General features: G+C 45.4%; 1 long non-coding RNA gene and 1 pseudogene across 1 annotated transcript; both read right to left on the bottom strand.

The window, feature by feature from the left end:
* Positions 1 to 897: 897 nt before the first annotated feature.
* On the bottom strand, positions 898 to 13,814 carry LOC135579870 (uncharacterized). Its single transcript, XR_010473714.1, has 6 exons — positions 13,596 to 13,814; positions 12,540 to 12,728; positions 6,567 to 6,673; positions 4,122 to 4,197; positions 3,566 to 3,662; positions 898 to 2,542 (listed from the first exon to the last, which is right to left on the bottom strand). It is a non-coding gene; the product is annotated as an uncharacterized LOC135579870 (long non-coding RNA).
* The window catches only part of LOC102092824 (testis-specific serine/threonine-protein kinase 6-like), a 28,214-nt pseudogene continuing 17,470 nt past the window's right edge, over positions 4,288 to 15,031 (bottom strand).

Below are 15,031 nucleotides of genomic sequence, written 5' to 3'. Positions count from 1 at the left end.
GGCGGGGGGGGGAAGACGGTGCCGAATGGAATTGTCCGGGGTACGTGGAGCACCGGGACTGGGCAGCGGGCGGGCGCGAGCCGAGGCCGCGCGCTGATTGGGCCAGCGCCGCCGCCATCTTGTCCTTCTCCGTTCGTGGCCGCCGTGGCCGTGGCTGGGTGCAGGCCAGGCTGCCTCGCTGCCTACCCGGCCGTCCTCGCTCCCTCCCCTCTCCCCACAAAACGAGCCCTGCAGCGCCCCGGTGGTCGGCCAACAGCGGGCAGAGGGGCGTTAAGAAGCCATACGCCTCATTCCCACACCATTTTAAGGCCCGGTCATAAGACCGAGAGAGGGCTTGTGCTGGAGAGTGATTCCGCAGCGGTTCCGGGCTCCTTCCTTGGGGAAAAGAAAAAAAGGGGGGGGAATATGGGCTAATTGGTCTGTCACCACCGAGCAGCAAAGGCTGCCAAGCAGGAGGGTGGGAGCGCTGTGTGGCGGCCGTGTGTTTGCAGGGCTGCACCACATTGTATCACTGCTGGAGACACATGCAGTGGGCACAAGGGAAGTCTGTGGTTATATGGTTTGATGCTTTGAAGTTTTCTGTGCCAAAAACGTGAGCCTAAGGCTTGCTGAGCACTGAAAGGGCCACAGAAGTGCCTTGATCTCTGCCAGGATCTGTGTGACTGAGCTTGGCTGCTTGGGTCAATCATGAGGAGAATGCACCTTCTTCAGGGGGAAAGCCGGTGAGTAGGACAGGGCCCTTCAGCCTTGTGACATCCTTGGCTGGAGAGTTCTGAGGAGAGTTCCCTGCTACAGAACAGCCCGAAGGTATGCACATGGTTCTGTAACACAGCTCTCCTCCTTAGGAGAGGGAGCAGAGTATGTACACTTTGCTTCTCCTTTCCAGAGCCAGGCTTAGCTAGCTGGGCTTTCGCCTTTTATTTCTGTGAGCAGCAATCCATCAGTCACAGCAGTTGTGAAACACTTGGCCATGTGTTCTGTCACACTGGATCTGTGCTCCAGCCAACGTTGTGCAATGTTAATGCAGGCAAATTGAAACACATCAGATTACATCTGAACACAAACTTTTTTTTTAATTGTGAGGGTGCTCAAAAACAGGAGCAGGTTGCCCAGAGAAGTTTTGGAGTCTCCATCCATGGAGGTATCCAAAACCAGACTGGACACCATCCTTGGCAACCTGCTCTGGCTCGCCCTCCTCAATGGAGGCTGGACTAGATGATCGCAAGAGGCTCCAGCCAACAACATTTGGTGATTCTGTGAAGTATTTCATATGTCTTCTCAAATGCAAAAAGAGATGCAGAGCTCCAGATTCTGTGAAATCTTGATGCATGGAGCAGGACAGCAAGCTCACAAACTCCCTCTGGATCCAGAAGGGACTGGGACTGTGTTGGAAAGACAGAGCCAGTCATCTTCCATGTTATTACCAGGGACATACACATCCTTCCAGATTCCTTTTAAGGCAGCGTTTACAGTGTCTGTTCCGCATTGACGAACAGTTTTTCTCTGTTTATTTCACAAAGAAACGCTGAAAATCTTGCTCATATTTTTTTAATCATCATTCCAATTGCCAGCCCTTTGTATTATCCAGCAGCAATTGAATGACTCCTATTTGCTGTGAAGGTGACCTGCAAAACAAATTATTTTTTTTCTCCCTCGCTTCTTTATAAATAAACTAGAATTATTATTAATTCAAGTTGTTTTTCTAGCATCTTCCTTCCTGTTTCTTTTTTAACCTCAGAACCATAAGGCCATGAAGTCGCAGCCATAGGTGACAAAAGCACCAGCTTTCTGACCTTGCTGGGGCGTAGTCACTGTTCTGGAAACAGAAGGAGCAAGAGAGCTTTGATGCGGGTGTATCTTCAGCCACAAGAGCTTCCAGAAGATTCTTAACTACCCTGTAACAACAGATAGTCCTAAAAAGAAGTCTGGAAGCCATGACAGCAAGATGCTGTGGAAAGAGAGAAGCCAGAGATGCATTGTCAGTATCTGGGGTTCCTGCAATAACCTGGTCTTAAAAAATGATGTTGAGGAGCACTGACTACATGAGTGTGTCACACCAAAACTCTGCTCATGCAGTTCCCAGGAGCAACAGGGAGCATGTCGAATAAATTGTGTGACTGCAGCCAAGGCGGGAACCTTTCCATGGCTGCGGGTGCTGCATGGTCAGCGTCTTACCACACCAACCAAATTTAGCCCATGATGAATGTCTGCAGCACGGGTTCCACTGATGAAGTTAAATCTGTTTCCAAGCTCATTTGCTTGCTATTGAACATTTTTCTTCTGTGTGCAAGAGATGTGTTTGTAGGCTAAGACTCCTGGGGAGGTTTTAGTCCAAAGCAAAATCAGGGTTGAGTTGTTAAAAGAGTTCTCAGCAGTCATAAGTCTGGCAAAAATCCTGTGCATCTCAGCAGGGCTGGGATTTCACCCTCTGGCTTTAGTGGAGTTATGCCAGCAGAGACATTGGTCCAAACTCCCTCTTTTCTTTCAGTTGCTCAGTATTCAGTGCTACTGAAGTCCCAGAGCAGATCTTCCTGCAAGAAACCTGCCAGCAAGAGCTGATGTTTAATATTTTATTGTACACAAAGATTAAAAATGTATGGAAGCTCCCAAATGCTGCCTTTAACCAAGCCTTACCAGGTGACTACCATACATCTGACAAGCTCCTGAATTAAGGCACAGTTTCAGTCAGCTGTTTTTTAACGTTGGTTGCACTTCAGCACCCATTTAACAAGCTGGCAGCCTGTCTGGCATTCTGGAAACCCCCAAAAACCAGTGGTTTGGTGCCTTCAGCATTTCTTGAGCAGCGGTTGGGGTCAGGATATCCCCAACGAAAGATGAATGACTCCACACAGGTTTGAGAGGAACTTCAACCCAAAAGCCAGTGGGACAGATGCGGTGGGGAATCCACACTCAGTTGGGTTCAGGGTAGTTTCGTGCATCTGGTCCTACTCCCGGCTCAGAACACAGACCTGTTGTGGGGTAATTTTAGGACAATTTTCTTGCTCAGCTGTGATTCTGGGCTTGGACCAGAGGAATTTGAGTCTAAATTCATCCCATACATATGGAGAGCATAGGAACTAGTGCCTCAACTTTTCAATTAGTACTCCAAAGGACTATGCACAACAAGTCTTGGAGAACATGGGGCTTCACAATTGCTGTTTCTTGTGTCTCCAGCAAGCGCTATAGCAAAAACCAGACCGCACAGCCTTGCTCCTTCATCAGACAGGTTTAAGTGCGGATGGGGGGATTAGCACTTTCCCACTGTAGCTATGCCAGAATAACCCCCACTCCACGAGGACACCAGTCCCAGTCACCTAAACCAGTACAGTAACTCATCTTTTTCGTAGGGAAAATAAGTTACCTTCCTATCCACGGTAGCCAGGGGAGGCAACGTTTCAAAAAGGCTTTATAAATGCATTCTCCTGTTACCAGCCCTGCCTCTGCCAGGGGTGATTCCTGCACCCACCACTTGATCCCATGACACCCTCAGGGTAGCAACATATGCCCCAAGACATGAGGAGGATCTCATAACTCTTTCCACCCCAGGAAGGGTTTTGCTTCTCACCAAGTGCCTGGAGGAGGTAACGCAGACAGACCACATCACTCTGGCTCCGGAGAGGCTGATGGGCTGGAAGCTCAGTGTTGGTCTTGCATCATCTGACCTTCAAAAGAAAAACAGGGGATTTATGTCCAGGAAGGAGGCTTTGAAGATTTAATTTGGTTTGGATTTATTTTGTGTAATGAGGATTTGGGTTTCTTCTTTTTTTTTCTGCAGCAGTGTTTCCTAAAAGTTTGTTAGTGGTCTTAACAATATGGGCTTCTACCTTTCTTAATAAGCAATAGAGTGTGTTAAAGATGGAAAAAACCCTAATCTTCGCACAGGTCTGTTCCATAGGCAGAGAAACCACGTTTTTGTTCGCATGGCCACAGAGCTGGATGAAAATGTGCTGACCCCTACCCTGCCCCAGGTAGTCACCACCTCTCTTCTGGGTCTGACCAGTGCGTTCTTGTTGGGTGAACAGCTTCACTAATGAGTCAGAAACAGCTGCAATACCTGGTGGAGAAAAAGGGGAGTGCGGTGCTGGGATGAGTAACTGTGGGAATGAAAATTATAGCCCTACCCTCTGCGCCAGGCTGACAACGTGGCCATGATGTGGCTTGTACAGGGCAGATGCAGGGCAGGGAGCAAGCGCCTCTCTGCAAAAGAGCATGTAGACACAGTCTCAGTTGTTTAGCTCTGTGTTAACAGTGAAAAAAACAAATCCTAAGCGGACTAAACAAATCTCATCATGGCAAAGGGCTTCATAAATTACTAATTCAGCCTCCTGCAGGCTAATAGGGAATCAAGCTGTTTACCTCAGAGCACGACACATTTTTCTTTCTCGCCGTCTCCCTGTAGCACCTGTAGATGTATTCTGATGTGCAAAGCTGTGTGTCAGTGACTAATGAGTACCTAGCAGATTTCCATAGGCTGCACATTATCACTCCTGTTTACAACATCAGGAAAAGACCTAAGAACCATTCACCTGGGCCAAAAAGGGTCAGCAGATTAAAAAAATGTCCTTTCAAAACAAGCCTGGCAGTGCAGCACATTTCAAGTGCCACTAGCAACACAAAGAGGTTTTGTACCACAGCTTTTGCATTTCTACTTCCATTTTATGACCATATATAAAGTTGACATTCCCATCTGGATGGGATAACAAAGGAAACTGTTTCTTCTGAAAACCACTGATGCATGGGAAATCACATGAGTGCTCTAAACGGTCCTTTCTGATGACCATCTCTGGAAAGATGCTGCTTAAGACAAACCAAGTTGTTGTTTGGGATGTTTTACAACAGAAAATAAATTTTTTTAAAAGCCTAACTCAGTGATAAGGTGTTTGTAGGAGCCATTTTACTTCCATCTGTACTGCTGCACAGTGTTGTGTTACAGTGTGGGAGGGAATGGAAAAATAAACTGAGTACAGTATAAGCTTCCTAGGGCTTCCCAGCTCTTGGGGGTGCTGATGACTGACACATCATTCAGAAACACAGATTCTGGGATACTCCCAGATCCAGGCAGGGCAGCTCAGAAAAGGACCATCCATGCTGCAGGTTACTCAGAAATGGATTTTGCCATTTGAATTCAGCTCAGGAGGGAAGCACGGCTGCACTGCTCCAGCATTGCACAAACAGGGACAGAGCTGTCTGGCTCCTTGTGATCCCGCAGAAACTCCAGGCATGAAAACTGTGCAACAGGCTCTCAGGTTTCCAGCCTCAATCATCAGCTGCAAACCACCCGCTGATCATTCTATCCTGGCATCTTACGCCTACATTAACCTTTAGAGGTCTGATTTAGTTCTCACTGTAGTGCCAGGGGATTGGGTACCACACAGTCAAAGTGGATTTTGCCCACACTTAAAAAAAATTATCAGATGTCTCAGTGAATGCAGCTTCACTTTAGGAGAGAGGGGAGCGACTCCTGACCAACACTGCTTGGGGAAGTGGTTATCCCAAGGCATCAGATGCCTTCACAGCTTTAATTTAATTTTATTTCATATTTGCCGTTTGGGTGCATTTCCGTTATTATAAAACTTGTACGGCTGTGATATAACTACTGTTTGTGTTCTGCTGGGTCTCCATGGCCAATAAAAGGCCTTAATAATAGTAAAATATTACTGCCTTCATGTTGTGTAGAAAGTCACTTTATTCCTTTCCTGTTACTTTTGGGTATATATACAGGAGAGCTAAAAATTCAATTCTTGTAAGGACTAATTTTTTCTGTGTTTTTAACCAAGAAGATGCTGGTGCTGCCAAGTATACTCTTCCTGTTGAGGTTATATTTAAAGCATTTCTAAAAGCCTCCTCTTTACTGCAGGGTGGTATTACATAATACTTGATAAAATATATTTTCTGCAAAAAGAGTAATTAACTATTGGAATTAAGCTTAACAAGCAAACAAATAAAAAAGGTCTTCTATAGTTGGAGGACCAAAAGTTGTTCAGTTTGCAGTTGTATTATCTATTGATGCAGTAGTTTCATTAAGTTCTCCAGTCAAGCTAGACAATATGGAAATCTTAGCAGACAAGAAAATTATCTTGTATTACACCTATTTCAACTTTCTTTTATAATTTATAAAGAAATAGAAGAGCATCAGTCCAACTGTTTTATGTAAGTCATCTTTCTGTGCATATTGACCTCCACCTGATACAATCTGAGGGTTGTGCCTGGCACCTTGAACTGCAGGAGGAGCCAATCCTCAAAAATTCCGCCCAGCCGTTGCAAGAAAAAAAAATACCCTCAGCCTCTGCTGATAGCAAGAAAAATCTGAATGAGGCTACTTCAGATTTGAAACTTGGTCCTCTTTTTCTCACACATCTTTGAAATGATTAACTGTAGTGTCAATGACAACAGTGGAAAAAAAAAGGATTTTCTAAGTGGCAACCACCTGAATACTCCAGGTGACCTGGCAGAGCCTTTGCTGGCAGGTGACCGTGAGCCTCAAGTGTAGTTCTTGCCGTGGTGACTTACTTCATACGATGAAGGCTTTAGCGTAATCAGTCTTAATCTACTGGGCATGTCTGTACCTGGGCTTCAGTGTGAAAGATTAATGCCAACATGGTTTTCTTATCAAAGTTCTGTCTTCCTCCTTCTGCAGCAGTGTTTCAGGTCCTGCTGGGTTCTCTGATTTTTCCTGTATCAAGATGGAGTTTTTCCAGTAAGCTAGACTAGAGATTTGTTAGGCTACTGTTTCATACACTCTTAAAATATCGTTAGGTAAACTAAAACAAAATCCTAGAAAAACAAATCACTTATCTTGCAATACTGATGAAACAAGTAGTATTTTATACCAGTGTAGTGTCTTGCTTTTCATAGAATCCAGCCATATTATCCATGGTATATTAAACTATCGAAATGACTGTAAAGTAATGGATATTATATTTGGTTAACAGATGAGGAGATATTAAGGAAAGTGGGTACAGTCAATTTGGGAATTGCTAGATTTGGGAGAAAAATCTGTATTTCCCCGGATGTGCTGCAATGTTTCCCACATTCAAGCTCACTTTTATCTCATGATACAACAAGTTCTTAAAATGTCCACATAAGCCAGGTTTTAACCAGATGTTACTTTCAGAAGCTTGGTGGCACCTTTCTGGTTTTGAAAGCCAGCGCTATATTTGTACTATAATGAAACTGCAACGCATACATGCTGTTTAAAGAAAAACCCCTGATGACATTTGCCAGCCCGGCTACCAAGGTGGAATCCTCGCCATTCCAGCACACCGTCTCTGCAGAACCACGGCATCCTCTCTTCCCTGCTCTTTATTTTTCCAAAGTGTGTCTCTGCCAATATGACTGGATTTCTTTTCCAGCCAGATAAGACTGGCTTTCCCTACCACAGTTAACTCCCCTAGACTTAGGAACCATGACATTTACATACATTTATTCCAATCAATATTGCTCTATTTCTGAACAGGAATACCAGTAACTCTTGAAGAAAGGCGGGGGGATCCCATTGTTGTATTAGCTATTTCAGATTCTCTTTTTAAATTTTTTTATCCTCCACTTCCGCATTCACTGAATTCAGTGGTCACTACCCCAGATAACACTCATCTCAACTTCGCAGCTCTCCTTAATTAGCAGGTAGCAGAGCAACACATAATTAGCAGTAAGTACTGTCTGTTTTCAGCCAAATTATGCACTGGGGGAGGGTGTAGAGAGCTCACGTGGAGCCCATGTCGCGCAGACTGCTCTGTACTGGGGTGATGGTCATGCAGGCTCTTCTCCTGGGAGAGCTCATCAAGGTGCAGGTGACCCAACACACAGAAGCATAAGAACGATATCAGAGCATCATTTCGATAGCCGGCCTCTGATTTCAGGGGGTTGCTGTGACATGGAGGTCTCTGCTGTGCAAACCACTGACATGCAGAACGTGGTGCTCGGGTCTGGGTGGCCGTTGACCTCCTTGCTAAACCCAAAGTCACTGAGCTTGGCCTGGCAGCCATCAGCCCTGAGCAGCACGTTCTCGCACTTGAGGTCCCGGTGCACCAAGTCGCGGTCGTGCAGGTAGGACACGGCCCCCACCACCTGTGCAAAGATGTCCCGGGCCCTGGGGACACAGGGCAGCTTCCCCAGCTGCTGCACCAGCTTCAGCAGGTCGGTGGCTGCTGCCTCCACCACCACATAGAGCTTCCCATTGCAGAGCTCGATGACCTCAAAGATGTGCACGATGTTGGGGTGCCAGATCTTGCGCATGATGGAGAGCTCCCGGGGCAGAAACTTGTACGTGACAGTTGAGGGGAGCCATCACCAGTCCACCACCTTGATGGCCAAGGGGCCCTTGTACTTGTTGGAGGTGGCCACTTTCACCTTGGAGAAGCTGCCCTCCCCTAATGTGTGACCCAGCCTGTAGCCCAGCTCACGGAGGAGCTTGTCTCCTGTGCTGCTTCTTAGCATGATGTGTGATACCAACAGGCTTAATCAAAGCTGGAGATTTCCTTCAGGATTTGAAAGGTTTAATATATGGACATCCAAAGGGTAGTTCTCTTGCTAAGGTGCAGCAGCTCATGGCAGATGGAGCTCCCAGCTCTCCTGCATCCCACCGTTGCCATGGCAGCATGGAGGATGCGCACCTTAGTGCTTATTAGGTTCTACAAAGCATTTCCCATGTGAATCAGGCTGCACAGTCACAGGCATAGAACTGTTAAACCATCATGGTATGGAAATGAGCAATGGCCACAATTGCATGAAACTCAAAAAGCTAGGAGAGTGATCATTGTCTTTGCACATTGACTGACCCTGTTTAGGGCTTTATCTCTTGGCTCCCAAACACTCCAATAAGCAGCATCTGCAACATGGGAACATCAGGTTAACAGACATCCTTTACCTTTGACAATGGAGCCCTCCTCTCTTTCCACCCCATTACAGTAATTCCTTTAATATTTACCCCACACACAGTGTTTATTCTGTGGTCAGAAAGGAAATTCATCTGCCTTGCCTGTGCCTGCGACCCCCTGGAACTGCCAGCGGCGAATGTAAACTCCAGCCTGACCTCCTGGCTCTATAAAGCCCGTTGCCCTGGATCACGCTTCACTGCTTTGATTTTTTTAGGATTCCACAGATGCCAAAAGCAATCTTAGTTTACATTAAAGGCAGGCAGGTCAAAGACACTGCGCTGAAGCCAGGAGCACTACTTGCATGAGTAGTGCCTGCTCTCAGGGAGAGGATTACTGGTAGAAATAGAGATTAAAAAGACTGAAGCCTTCAGATTATAAATCTCTTTTTTTTTTTGCTGTGTCAAGCCAGGAATATGTAAACTGGTCACTGGAGCTGAAAGACTCCCAGGATGACATTGCCTGGAATCACAGTCCCACCTACATTCCCCCAAGGTTAGACTTGCAGCTTCTGGAGTTCCTGCCATCTTGGCGGATGTCCAAGCCTAATGACAGCAGGGACTGTGTGCTGCCAGAGGCACAGGAGCTGCTGACAATGTCTCTGTGCTCTAATCTGGCAGGGCCGGCTGGGCAAAGCTGCACAGCCAGCCTGGGCTCTGGCTCTCGGTGTATTGAGGAGCCGGGCAGTGACGGGTGATGAAGCACCCATGGCAGTGACCTTCTCGGGGCTGTCACAACACCCCGCACCAGTACAGAGCGTGCAGTAGCTGTCTGGCACGTGGGTCTTCTGAAGTACATCGAGGTGCAACCTTTGACAAGGTTGGGAACAGGTTTAGGATGATCCAGTGGGTTAATTGGGGACATTTGCAATGGAGGGGGAACCCTGCAATGTTAATGCATCCACCACTTTGGGCCGATAACTTGGTAAGAACTGCTGTGCTAGCAAGAGCAGGCGTCTCCATGGGGTGGCTAGGAGTGATGGGAGAATGTCAACACAGGAACAAAGCAGGGAGTCTTTTCCTAGAGCCTTTTCCAGCAACAGCAGCATTTCAAACCTCCACGTGACATGCAAGCCGATATTTCAGTGCCTTCAGGTTGCTATGGACAACAAAAGATTTCTAAACTGTCTGACAGAGCAGAGCCCTGTCACACTACACACAACAACAACACTTGGCATTTTTATTACTAGGAGCTCAATGTCAGAAGGTAAGAAGCACTCTCATCACTTTGCAACTGGAGATACTGAAGGTATGATCAGTTTTAAATAAAACTGGTTCCTCAGGTATCCCCCACCAATTTCAATGCTCTAGTACCTGAAATCACCACCTCTACCATACAGCCCCTTTGATAGGCTGCACATCATCTTGGGCTGAAGCACAAACTACATGGAAGTGAGTCACTGGGATAAGAACAGGCTCTAGAAAACAACGGGGGGATTACCGGGAAAAAAGGTACTAGGAGTGAAGTTTCCTCATGTGCCTACTTGATCCAGGCTGGAGCAAAACCACAAGTTTCTTTATCAAGCACCCTGCTTATGGCACACACCGCAAGTGGCTTTCCCAGGGGTGTAGATAGAGCTGCGAGGACAAAGCCAGGGATGGTGCAGAGCCTTAATGCTGCCCCGTCCCGCCAGATGGCATCCACCATGTGCAGCACATCCTCACCTCACAAGGCCTCAGGAACATGGGTATTTAAAAAAAGAAAACACGCCCAACAGATCTTTCTTTGGATCTGTCTCGTGTATGTTAATTTGGTGTTATGAATGCTGTGCCTTCAGGATGCAGGGAGGATTGTTACCTGCATTTCATAGAGTCATAGAATCATTTTGTTTGGCAGAGACACTCAAGATTGAGTCCAACCATAACCTAAAATCTGGCACTAAACCACATCCCTAAGAACCTTATCTCTGTGTCTTTTAAACCCCTCCAGAGATGGTGACTCCACCACTGCCCTGGGCAGCCTGTTCCAATGGCTGACAACCCTTTCTATCAAAAAAATGTCTCCTAACATCCAATCTAAACCTCCCCTGGCACAACTTGAGGCCATTTCCCCTCATTCTGTCACTTGTTACTTGGGAGAAGAGACCAACAACCTCCATGGTACAACCTCCTTTCAGGTAGTTACAGAGAGCGAAAAGGTCTCCCCTCAGCCTCCTTTTCTCCAAGCTTCAGACAGGGGAAGCAAGGTAGAGCAAAATGAAGTGACACACTGAACGTCATGCAAGAGATCCTTGGCAGACTTAGGTCTCCAGAGTCTGCTGACAGCATTGCTGTTTCTGTCGGACCAAGACAACTATGAAATTTAGCAGCATGCTCCCATTTTAAGCTGGTCTGTACGATTCGCAGATTTACAGAAACTCGACTCATGCAACCTGTTTCCTTAAGCATAGAAATACACTTTCTTTTGCTCTAAAATGAAAAAAATATGATACCAAATGATGCAGGATAGTTAATAAAATTACAGTCTCTGAACTATTCTTCGGCTTGGCACAGATAAAATGTCAAGGAAAAAGATCTAGGAGTAGGCTTTGCTTATTCTTCTCCATCTATACTCAACACACGCCCTCCTCTCTTTCAGCAGATCTGCAGAGCACCAACTAATTTATCTTCCCACCAACACAGACACAGAGAGCACACCTCCATGATTAATGGAGTTTTATACCGGAGGAGTTGGTTACATTGCAGCAGACAATGAGGAATTTGATTACCACTAATATGGTATTGACACAAATGTCGATGCTGTAAGACAAGCAAAATCACTTTGAATCAAGGGTCGCTTTCATCATTATTATTTTTGTTTGCTTCTTCCATTTTAATAAGCTGTTGCTCTGTGTATTACCCAAATACTCCCAACTAAAACTATCTGGGGACAATTTAGTTTTTGTGTAATGCTTCATTAAGTAGGAGGCACCTTTAACAAAAAAGGGTGCTGTGTGTTCACTAGCCCTGCTATCACTTAAACACACAAAACTCCAACCAAAAACTCTGGCCACTGATGCCTTTACCTCAGTGATAATTATAATAATTAGCAACAATACCTCCAGCCTCTTCGGGCTCTTCCAAGCGCTGCCTGCAAGCCCTAGGTCTCAAATGGTGTCCAGCTCAGCAGAGGAAAATAGGTCCATGAAGAAACTTAGTGACCCTCACTGAGTGATCATTAAATATCCGTATCTTCAGGAAGGAATGAGTTTCACTTCTGATGCAAAAATTTCAAAAAGCACTAGAGAAACAGGCAGGATGGGAGAAGCCGCAGAGTTTCTAGAGGCAAGGAAGGGAGCTCTTAGTGGTGTCAGCGCAACCATTAAAATCCTTAAACGCAGCGTGGAGGCTGCACAAGAAATTACGCCAAGCCTTGAAGCTGATCTCATTTCTATCCAGAAACAAGAGCAGAGCAGAGGGAGAGGAACGTAAGGCGGGGTAGGGATGAGCCTTGTAGCCAAATGGCAAAGTCCACACATTGCTTTGAGCTTTATACCTCAACTTCAGGAAACTAAACGAAGACAACGGACTTTACCTAGGAAAATTCCAAAGTGGAAATGGGCAAAACCAAACAAAGACCTTTAGGAGTTAAAGAAATAATAAAACACCTCTGTACTTTTCATTAAACAAATTTAAATTAAAAATAAAATAAAAAAGCTGAAAGTCTGCAAAAGCATTTATAACCCACCTACTCACAGAGGGGTGGCAAATGGACCAAAGGATGAGATATAAAAGCACCACAAAGCAGCCAAATCATCTCATCTCCATCCTGCTGCAGGGCGCAATGAGGCAGCATCTGCATCCAACCTGCTTCTCAGGGTGATGGGCCGAGGTACCACCAGGAGTGGGATGCGAAAGGAGGACACACAAGCTCAAACTGATACATAAAACAGAAAAAAAAATTGTCACAAGACTGGAGAGTTTTCCTTGTAATGGTATTTCTTCTGCTGTTACCAGTTTGCTTACTGTTACAGCTGGAAATGGGGAGGGCCTTAGTTGAAAATAAAGCATGCCGGTAACGGGAAGCTAAACTGTTTGAACAAATAGGTGGATCACTTATGCTCAGGGTATCGACTCAGTTAAAAGAACCTCTTTTCTTCTTCTGTTGCATCTAATAAGCATGTTGCACCTTCTGGTCAGCAGTTACTTCAGTCGCCCTTTCTTCCTCGAGATATTCTCACAACCTGGTGTTATCCTAGATTTATTATTTAGTGATGACAGCAAATTTAAAAGCCAAAATGAAGGAAGTGAGTAAAACAGGAAAAAATTAATACTATTCAAGCTTGGGAGAGAGTCAATTCTATAAACAGGGAATACAGCCCAATAGACTAGATAGAAGAAGACTTATTTTAAGTCTGCTCAGGTGCTCTCCAGCCATGGAAAGTCAGAGGACATCTCTGCTCTTCACCACCGCCTCAGCATTACAAGATTATACTCCAGCTCCTACGACATTAAAATGAAGACGACAAAGATCACTACCCAAATGGTTGGTCATTAGTGTGATCTATTAAACAACCAGTGACAGGAGCTGCAATTACACCAGCGAATATAAAAATTACATGAAAATGCCATCCATTTCACACTGCAGGCCACGAGACAGGCAACAGCTGCAACAAGGAAAAACATTCCCTTCCCCATCACTGGAGATTTTACAGCCCGAGTTAGACAGACACCCTCCTGGTGAAGGTAATGCCAGTCGTGCCCTGGGGCAAAGGGGTGTCCCAGATGACTTTGGAAATGCTACCCAAGCCCTGTTTGCTGCAGACATCCACATGCAACACTTTGCAACCGCGGCTCTGACCGTGCAGGACTCCTGTCTGCTGGACAATGAGATCACGGTTACTACAGTAACCACGGCAATCTGCTTTTCTAAGGGATAGACAGAGGAGGATATATTTTTTTCCTCAAACTGTAACTATGCTCTACTCACGCACTTCAACACCTGCTGCTGCCAGGCACTGCAAACTAGCCCTGGGAGAAAGGGGGACCGCAGGGCTTGGTCTGTGCATGGGAGAGGTGGAACCCCCCAGCATCCATGCCTGACATCGCAGAGCCGCTATAGAATGAGCATCGCTCTCTCAAGAACTTAAAAAACAAACAAACCAACCAATCTCCCCCTGCCCCCGCCAAAACCAAACCAGAACGCCTCCACAAATTTCCTCCCTCCAGATGCAACACTCAACTTTAAAAAAAAAAATTGCAAATGACAGACTAACAGAAATAGCTCCAGAAACAGAGAACAGTAACAACCAAGACAATTTAGGGTTCGTGTTGGTAGGCCAGGAGCAAGCTTGGTACAAGAATGGAAATTGCCATGCACCCTGTAAGTGAGAGACATGGACTGCCCTCTACAGTATTTCATTAGATTGCGCTTAGCTAGCATGTTCCTAAATCACTAGGACTACTTTAAAATTCAAATTGTAGGTTTAACTTATCCTCCCACTTACCCATACAGTTTGAATCTAAGTGTGAAAGCTTGATCTGCCACATCTGTCTTCCTTTACTTTAGACATTTATCCATTGCTTTACATTTTCTTTCCCTAACAGAGAAATAAATGTTATTCTTCCTTTGGTAATCTGCTAAAATGCCCACTGTTGGTACTTATATCGCTTTATGCCCTGTATCCCATCTTCATTGCCATATGTAAAACTTGTTGGGGGTGTTTTGGTGGTGGTTTATTTTTTGTTGTTGTTGGTTGGTTGTTATCCCTCTATCAAAGTCTTCCTCTGGGATCTGCTTCTCTGTACTGGGCACTTTTAACAGCATCACAAACTTTTCACCAGCACATTTTTTCCCCATCCTAATATTTTTATGTCTCTGCTTGACTTTCTCTGCCAGCACATTTGTTGAGAAAATGACAGCCCTTGGGGGTAGGTACTTATATTTTCTTCATGCCTAAAATAATTCTACCCACTTCTTAAAAACCTCACTGACAGTATGATACAATAACCTTTGTGATTTATTTATCTTTTAGTGAGCTTTAAAGAGAGCTACTGCTTCTTTTCCAACTTTGTGCTGTATAGTCCGTCATCAAATGCAGACCTGCGCTCTGATGTTTGTAACACACTACAACAAGAAATTGGTCTTTCAATTACATTTGTTCTACCCTTATCTAGTTGATCTACTGGTTCCTCAAATATTTGCTTCTTTATACTATCTTAATTGGAGATTCCTCCTGC

This window comes from Columba livia, chromosome 7 (genome assembly GCF_036013475.1).
Source record: "Columba livia isolate bColLiv1 breed racing homer chromosome 7, bColLiv1.pat.W.v2, whole genome shotgun sequence".
Taxonomy (NCBI): domain Eukaryota; kingdom Metazoa; phylum Chordata; class Aves; order Columbiformes; family Columbidae; genus Columba; species Columba livia.
This window is presented reverse-complemented; position numbering and strand designations above follow the sequence as displayed.